The sequence below is a fragment of the Panthera leo genome, chromosome A2 (assembly GCF_018350215.1).
Source record: "Panthera leo isolate Ple1 chromosome A2, P.leo_Ple1_pat1.1, whole genome shotgun sequence".
NCBI lineage: Eukaryota > Metazoa > Chordata > Mammalia > Carnivora > Felidae > Panthera > Panthera leo.
Window position 1 is genome coordinate 18,071,108 of NC_056680.1, and position 9,416 is coordinate 18,080,523.

General features: G+C 42.1%; 1 protein-coding gene across 7 annotated transcripts in view; it reads right to left on the minus strand.

Moving 5' to 3' along the window:
* QRICH1 (glutamine rich 1) overlaps positions 1-8,761 on the minus strand; it is a 52,790-nt gene extending 44,029 nt beyond the window's left edge. Inside the window, exons 1-3 of one of the 7 annotated variants that reach the window (XM_042929307.1) lie at positions 8,690-8,748; positions 7,169-7,228; positions 4,995-5,214 (exon numbers count right to left, since the gene is read on the minus strand). The gene's annotated coding sequence lies outside the window, so the exon portion shown is untranslated. Of the gene's footprint in view, positions 1-4,994; positions 5,215-7,168; positions 7,229-7,963; positions 8,194-8,689 lie in introns of those variants that run through there. The other 6 variants (XM_042929302.1, XM_042929304.1, XM_042929308.1 and 3 more) reach the window with 6 other exon arrangements.
* Positions 8,762-9,416: the final 655 nt, after the last annotated feature.

Sequence of the window (9,416 nt, forward strand, 5' to 3'; positions counted from 1 at the left end):
GTAAATGTTAAGCTTTCTCCCGGTAAATGGTCAGTATACACCCTGGGAAAAGGGCCTATATATCCAAGACAAGCGTTGAGACCAGAGAAAACATATGATCCTTACTGCTATTAAGTTACTAACACTGGCAACATTTCTGTGGGACACTCTAAGTATAGTATACAAGTTATATTTGGGTGCTTTCCCTACATAGTTGACACAACAGTAAATCTTTTATAACTATGCATATAATACATTGCAAATATATTTCTCCATAAATAAAGAACAGCACATATACCTTATCCTGCCTAAAATCAAACCTTAACCCACTACTCTGAGGAGAGCCTCTACATCTCAGGACACCCCAAACGCAAGAGTGCAAAGAAAAGCAAGCACAGGCCAGGTGACTGCAAAGTTAAAATCTTTGTTGAAGACCTCTAATCTCCTGAAATACAACTCGTTTGTCCCTTTCCCACTTCTCTTCTTGACCACTTGCCTTGCTCTGTTCTCCCTTCTTGCTCTCTGCTGCAGGGGAGTTGAAAATTAGGAGGTCTGCTGTAAGACTTCAAAATTAAGCTCTCAACAATGACCATGATACAAGTGAATAAGAACATCACCAAGGCCAAACACCCCATCCTTCTGTTACCTATTCAGAGCAGGCCATTCCAGTGTAGGTGACCCACAATCACTCACCACACTGGCACAGAATGTGTCAAATCTCCCTTCTGATAAGAGCATCATGACTAGAATTTCCTTCTGAAGAAGGCATCTCTCATAATATAGACCCAATAACATCACAAAATTCACATGTGACTCTAAATACCTCATCATATCTACCCTTCTGCTCAAAAAGGGACAAAGAAGAGCTATATGAATAGCAATTAACTGATTCTGTACCATGCTGGTACATATTTCAATTTTCTACCTCCATTACAGAAGAATGGCAGAGGCCAACTGAAATTTACACTTCCCCAAATTTATTTTCAACAATTACATTCCCATAAAATACTGACACCGAATTCTGAAGACTGTCTGCACTGGAATCATCGCTACTGTGTGAAAGCAATTTTTTTAAAAAATATGGGTAACCATGGGGCAAAACATTTTTTTGTCTCAAATCTGGGAGAAAAGAAATACACACAATTAAGAACCAAAAAAATTGCAAAATAAGTTAATAGAATCAGAAAACCTTCACACAAATATTGCTTGGTAAAGGCAGTCCCTAGAAACTTCCTAGTGACTTATTTTCCTTCACTCTTTCAAGTTTCACTAATGAGGATGCTTAAGCTTTATCTGAAGTCTAATATTAAATATAAAGGGAGACTACACTAACTTCTTTTCCTAGAAACAAATTTTCTTCAGTTTCCAGGGTAGAATTACAACTAGTTTTTTTATTTTTGTTTCTTTGGCCGGGGGGGGGGGGGGGGGGGGGGGGGGGGAGGGGGGCAGGCAGTAAAAGTAACACATCCATTTTCTAAGGAAAAAATATTCATCAAACAGTATAGAAAAAAAAAAAAAAACAACCAAAAACAAAACACCTAAGTATGCTTTGTTGATCTACCAATTTGAAACACTGACCTGTCCTTCAGGAAAGGTAAGTTTAGGGCTTTTATTTTTTTATTTATTTTTTTTTTTTATTTATTTTTGGGACAGAGAGAGACAGAGCATGAACGGGGGAGGGGCAGAGAGAGAGGGAGACACAGAATCGGAAACAGGCTCCAGGCTCCGAGCCATCAGCCCAGAGCCTGACGCGGGGCTCGAACTCACGGACCGCGAGATCGTGACCTGGCTGAAGTCAGACGCTTAACCGACTGCGCCACCCAGGCGCCCCAAGTTTAGGGCTTTTAAATCACCCTCCTGTCACCAACCCCTGCCAATCTCATTGTTATTTTTGCCAATGTTCACTTTCATACCTTTAAACCTTTATTTATATGTAGACTTACTAATTTTAGAGTATCTCTAGACCTCCCACTAAGATTAAGAAATTAAAGTGCCATGTCCTCTATTTTTTAATTAAAGAAAATTTTTTTTATTTGAGAGAGCAAGCACGAGCGGGGGAGAGGGGCAAGGGAGACAGACTCCAAAGCAGGCTCCATGCTCAGCCAGACCCGGGGCTTGATTCCATAACCGTGGGATCATAACCTGAGCCAAAATCAAGAGTCAAATGCTCAACAGACTGAGCCACCCAGGCGCCCCCATACCACATCCTCTATTTTCGACAAACATTTAGCAAAGTTGAATATAGCTTGTAATTAATCAACCTTTTAGAACACAGCATTTCATACCAAATTAAACTCAGGACATATTTGTTTAAAAAATCCAGGTTCAGGGGCGCCTGGGTGGCTCGGTCGGTTAAGCATCCGACTTCGGCTCAGGTCATGATCTCGTGGTCCGTGAGTTCGAGCCCCACGTGGGGCTCTGTGCTGACAGCTCAGAGCCTGGAGCCTGTTTCAGATTCTGTGTCTCTCTCTCTCTCTGACCCTCCCCCGTTCATGCTCTGTCTCTCTTTGTCTCAAAAATAAATAAACGTTAAAAAAAATTAAAAAAAAAAAAAAAATCCAGGTTCCAAAGATGATAAAACCATTCTCCTCCAAACAAATCCCGTATTTCCAGAATACCACCTTAAAAAAAAGTCAATATAAGAAAATCTAATCCAGCTATAAATTTATTCCAGTAACGACAAGTAAGATAGATGAATAGTCATCTCCCAGAAATGGAATAAAAGCTTGGAAATGTATCTTCTATAAAGCCTCAAAGTTCATTCTTTAAGCTTTCATTAAACACACACACACACACACACACACACACACACACACACAGAACACCAATAGCCTGAAGTAGGTAAAATTCTATAAAACTTAGAAACTGTTGATAAAAGCTTATTAACAGGTATTCATTCTATTCTTCTGTATCCTTGTGAAAATATTTCAAATAATTTATGATAAAAAACACCTTCTGTATTTTAAGCAGTTTAAACTACAAAGTATAACACACTCTACAGCGTTCCAAGCTTAGAGCCTAAGTCAGTGGAGCTTCAAGCAGAAGCAGCCATTGCTTCCCAATTCCCATTGCTTTTTTCTTTCACTAAGCCCCTAGAAGGTTCTTCACCAACTCTGTACAAATCCACATAATCACTTGAGAACCACTGAGATCAGAGGTAGCTAAAAAATATTAACCAATAACGGATTCAATGGAGAACTTAAAAAAATTTTTTTTAAGATTTTATTTTTAGTAATCTCTACACCCAATGTGGGGCTTGAACTCAACAACCCAGAGATCAAGAGTTGCACGATTTACTGACTTGAGCCATCCAGGAACACCCTGGAGAACTTAAAAATTTAATAGAAAAGGTCAATTTGGAAGAACATTCCTATCTGCCCATTCATACAGACTACAACACACATGGCTTCATTTCTTGTCCTTTTAACCTGCTCACTTGGCACTATCCACCAGACTGACACACCCCAATAATGAAAATACACTAAGTCAGCATTTGACCAGACACAAAAGTGATGCTTACAAGGCGCGGTGGAGGGAAAGCTTCAGAAATATATTTAAATATTTTAGGTTAATCAGTGAGTTTAAGAAAAAAAAGAGAGAGAGAGAGAAATTAAACACATTTTCAATAGTGGTGATGGTTTCTTCTTTTTTTATGCTCCAAAAAAGTCCTCCCTACCATTAAAATCAGGTCATTATTCACCTACAATTTTTTAATTTCCAGTGTAATTTTTTAATAAAATGCTTTGATCCATTTAAAATTTATTTTGTATAGGTAAAAGTCTAACTATATTTTTTCCAAAAACAACTTGTCCCTCCTGTATCATTTATTGAATTATTGAAATTCCTTTGCCCACTGACTTGATATGCCACTGTTATTATATGCCAAATTTCATATAAAGTCTCCTAAGGATTTAGTGTGATTCTACAGATCTTTCTTTAACATGGTAGCTTAAAAAAAAAAAAAAAAAAAAAGATGTTAATACCTGGAAGATTCCTTGCCCCCTGAACATAATGTTTGCTTTTTAAATTTAACAACACAGAAGCACATTATGTGTGAAAAAGGAACCAACACAATTTTATTTACATATACCAGTATTATTTATCCATATGAGAGAAAAAAAAAAACAAAAAAACTGCATCTAAATGCTAACAGTAGTTAGTTATGCCTTGGTGGTAGAATCAGAGGACTTAAATTTCTTCCTGTTGAATACTCTCCTGTATTTTCTACAATTTATATTAAACCAAAAGAAAATTAAAAAGTAATATTTTTACACAGTGATTTACCACAATAACAGTAACACACACAACAATTCTGGCTGATCATAGCGTGCTTTTCCCCTCAAAATCTGAAACTCTTAAAAAACAAAATCATCAAGCACCATAAGTTTGCATAATAATGAAAATTGTTAACTTCTTCAAGATGCTGCTCACAAGAAACACAAGGGTGAGCCTTGGTAATACAGAAATGGATAAACTTAATGAAACTCCTTTCAAAGAAGCAAGATTCTTAATTAGCTCCAAGTCAAAGGCTTGGTGGGAGCAGTAAATAAACAGAATAATTAAAATACTTCAGAAAAACATGAAGCTGGAGGGAGAGTTGAGTACTCCCAATTTCTGGGCATTAGAAAAGGGAAGAGAGGAAAACACTTGGGACCTCATTGGTGTAGGAGAGTCTGTAAACAAGCATTTGCTTCTGAATACTTTTAAGAATAGCCGCTTTGCAAAACAATATGCAAATCCCATACCAACAGGCCTAGGAAATTTTCACTTGTATGCACACATTAATCACTAGTAGTTCCCCTACACCACTTTCTAGTAGGAGCTTAGTACAGTGCCTGACACAGATTTAGGCCCTCAATGTATCAAAGTGATCATTACTTTTATTATTTTATCACTAGAACACAAGAAGATATGATGAACAAAGGTTATTCCAAAGCAACAATCTATTACATTTTCATAGGTCTCTTTGCGAATTTTTTTCAATTTATGTTCTAAGGGAAGGCCTAAGTACTCACCAGAATCATCCTTTCTTGGGTCTCCTCAAATTTCTGATACCTCTTCCCAGCTCCCCATGCAGCTCCACAAAGTGGGTCTTGAATATGAGATGGACTAAGAGAAGAAACTCTGAGCTGCCTCAGAGCCCTGCCTCTTCCTGTTTACCCAGTCAGGTTCTCGGGCCCCGCTTATGGTTCGTTCGCATCTACTCTAGCAATAGCTCCTCATAGCTTTTTAAATCTGGTTTGAAGAACACATTCACATTAAAAAAGAAATCAATTTCTATTTTAAGGAATTACAGTCACATTTGTTCTAATTAACATAAAGAGTCATTTCAAAAAGGCAAATTGGGAGATACACCTCTATTCTTAAAGATACTAACCCAATACAGAGTTTGTGATAAGCTATTATCTCATTGGGCCATTCACCTGTTCCATACTTTTACCAGAGGAGACCCTGATTTAGGGGCATTTTTGCCATGGTTCTATTTTTGGACAACACTCTTTCAACCAGAAACATAAATTTACATTCCCACCAAAGATCAATGGGCTGTAAACTGGCACAACCATTTGCATTAACTAATAAAGCTGACAATATCCTTTCCACATAACTCAGCAATCTACCCCTAGGTATATGATACACACATATACAAAGGTACTTACACAAGAATGTTCATTGTTTATAACAGTTGCAAACTGGAAGGAATCTAGATGTCTATCAATAGTAGAATCGATAGATAAATAAATTATGGTATAGTCACACAGCTGAATACTATAAAGAAACAGGAATAAATGAACTACAGCTGCACACAACATGGATGAATTTCACAATGCTAAAAGAAGGAAACCATAAAATACAGCATGATTCCACTTACAAAAATTCAAAAGCAAATAAAACTACACTGAGGGATATGAAGGTGGTAAATAAAAAGAAAAATAAAGAATGTGATTATCACAGAAGTCAGAATTGTAATTATCTCTAGTGGTTGAGAAGCTATGACCAGGAAGGGACCCATGAAGGGTGCAGGGGGCTGGCACTGTTCTATTTCTTGAAGAGGTGATAGTTACACAGTGGTTCACCTTATAACTTTTCATTAAATTTTATACAGATCATCTGAATTTACTGATAGATATTTCAAAAAGCAAAAAAAGCTTTCTGATACAGCCCACAAGCTCTACCTACAATTTTGCTCTAGCCTCAAGTGTGACATCAAAGGTTCATTCTTTTCCCCTTTTCAGCAATGCAAGAAGTTAATCTATCATTTCTTCATGCAGCCACAACCAGAAATCACAATCCAGTGTGACAAATGAAGCATTTAAGCGAAGCCTAGAGAAGACTTAAAACATCTGTAACAAAATCAGGGCAACTAAGTACAAAGTAACACAAAAGAACAGGTGTTTGTGTAACATCTCATTCTAAGGTTAAGAAATAAAAGACCTCTGCCAATAAAGGGTCGCCATTTAAAAAGTAGACAAGCAAGCATGGCACACGGAGGACAAAACACAATTGATTAAATTAAAACCATGCAAGCTTGAGGGAAGAGATCCTTGATTCTGAAGCTGTCATGATAGACACCTAGAGCCCCTGACATTTGGTTACCTTTTTGGAGCAATTCAAATCCACAAAAAACATGAACCATTATTTTATCTTTTCTGTGAAATGGCAACATAAAATTGGAAAGGGGAGGTGGAAAGGCAAAAGGTTCCTGAGAGGTACACAAACTATTCATCACAGAAGGCTGGAAGTAGGACATCTCCTAATAGGCAAATTGAAGTTAATGAGCTTACAAAAAAATATTATCTACAAATACCAACTTAAAAGACAGATCTCAAATTTAACAGTTAAAAACAAAGATGTTCCGGAACAAGCAGGCCTAAAAGGTATATTTAAATTTTAAGTGCATCTTAAACTTCACTGCTTTTATTTCAATCATTTAAGTTCCTTAGAAAAGCTGGTGTGTCCTCATGCTAAAACCTGAAAGTTGCGCTGGCTTACACTTCAAGAGAAGAAAATTGTTCAAGCAGTAAACTGTTACTGGATTCAAAGATGCAGTTCTCCCCCATCTTCAATTTTCCAGCACTTAGCAGTTTCTGTCAGACAGCACCCAGAATGATTGGCAGGATTTGTAATGTTTCAATATTACTAGGAAAAAGACTGCACACATATTTTCAGCATATGAATGATTTTAACTCACCAGTCACCATGTTGCATGTATTTCTGCTGCTTGTCCTGAGTTCTTAAGACTTGTAACATTCTGAAGAAGATAGAACAAAGAAGTTCTTTCCATCCTCAGCCTCTTTTTAAATTTTAACTTTGTTCTTAAAATACAGTATATTAAAAAGAACTACCCCCATCATTATCAGATTTCCTAATTTTACTTGCCCTTAGCTCCGTTTTCCTTAAACTTCATTAGGCAAGACTGTAAAACTGATGTCTTGTTTTAGAAAAAAAAAAGTGCATTTTTCTCTAGAACAAACCTAGAACTCCCCTAGCACTGGAACTAAAACAAAACAAAAAGCTGAAAAGGATTGAAATTCTACATCAAAAGTGACTTTTGTAGTAATACATGAACAGATTTTAGAAATTTCTGTTGGGGAACTGTGTAATAACAAAAGAAGGCAAAGCAGATTCTCAGGTCGTTCCAATTTTGTCCTGGGCAACTTTTTGGCTGCGCGATAGCGGGGCCCTCCCTTAGTCTAACAGAGTACAAGTAAGCCCCTCCCACCTACACAGAAGAAAAGGTTGCATTTAAGGATTTTAAGGATTTAAAGTGGCATTTAGAGCTCGGGTAGTTTCACGTCCACAGAAGAGGATCCCCTTCCGGAGCGCACAGAGGTGACGTGTAGGAATTGCGCTTATGGAAGAATTACTTTCCAATGACAAGAAAGCAAGTACCGCCGAAAGGCCTTAAAGGATTAACCTTCCCTCTCCAGCACAAAGCACCAGAACAAGGTGAGGAAACTCAAAGGGGCTCGCTGCCCTCACAAACCTACAGGGTTCTGTTTCAGAAACAGGGCAGCACCTTTCCCGCACATTGGCCTCAAGTCACTGCATTCCTCCAGAAGAACGAGCAATCTCGCCCGCCTCTTAGAGGAGCGGAACCGCAAGACTGCAAAGCCGGTTGGTTTCTCCCCAGGCCTAGGCCATGGCGGTCCGGGGACGTCACCAGAGCAGGAAGGGCCCAACCCACAACCTTCCTCACACTGCGAACCGCCCGCCAGCTCGCCGCCGCTCCACGCAGCAGAGGTGTCCCGCGCGTCCTCGCGGCGGCGGCGCAGCCGCCACCCAACAGCGGGGCGCGCGCCCCGAAGCCGGGGGTCGCGGGCGGGCGCGCGCCACAGAAAGCCGCTCTTTGCCCAAGGGCCGCAGCTCCAGGAGCCGAGATATCCGGACCGGGAACGCGCACGTCGGCGGCCACGCGCACCGGGAGGGCCGCACAGCGCGCGCGCGCCCGTGTATAAACAGGTCCGAGCACGCCCGAGCACCAGTGCGCGTTCGCGCGCCGCGCCCACCCGAGTCCCCGACTTGCCTCTCTTACACCCCACAAGGGGCGGGGGCGCGCGAGCCCAGGGACATTCTCCACTCCGGAGCCGCCCCGAGGTCTCTTGGGCCCAGAGGCAGCGGCCCGCCCGCCCCCGCCCGCCGTTGTGTGGGGTGGGCCCGCTGTCTCAGGCCCGTAGGTTCGCCGCATCCCTGCCCCCACTGCAGCCCTCACCCGGCGACGTCGTCGTCGCCGCCGCCGCCGCCGCCGCTCTACCCGCCGGCCCCACCGCACCGCTGGGGGCCCCGGTTCCGCCGTCGCCGCTCCAAGATCGACAGGATTTTCCCCTCACAGCTCCCTGGGCGCCATCTTACATTCAACCCTCACAGCCAATGGGTGCCGAATGCCCCTCTCGCGATAACCGAAGCGTCGGATCCCGCGAGAGTTGAGGCTGCCTCCTGGCCAAACTTAAAGGGAACGCTTCTGCCGAGGCTAGAGGCCTGGCCTCGGGCCCCAGACACCGCAAGAAGAGCCTGGAGTGTAGGGCGGAGCGCCCCGCCCTCGGACGCCCCTCCGTGCTGGGCGGAGCCAGGGCCGGAGATTGGCCTGGAGTTGGAGCCTGGGCTGGTTGGGGCTCGAAGCTTGCTGTCTGGACCAACCTTCAGCAGCCATCCCAGGCCTCCTTCAGTTGCGCAGCCCCACGTGGGGCGGGGCCCGGTGTCTTGCTTAAGGTAGCGCCCATAGCCCCAGATCTAGGCCCTGCGCCCCCATACCATAATGCAACCTGGTAAGGCCTTAGTCACTTTCCAGCAGGAGTCCTTAACATTTGGGAACCCCCTCTTCAATCTGCTGTCATCCTAATCCAGCCTTCCGCAACCCAGTCCACCTTAAAGCAGGCCTTGGGTAGCCTTGTGTTTGTATACAGGGAAAATGTGGAGGGTGTTAAAGCTGCAGGCACACG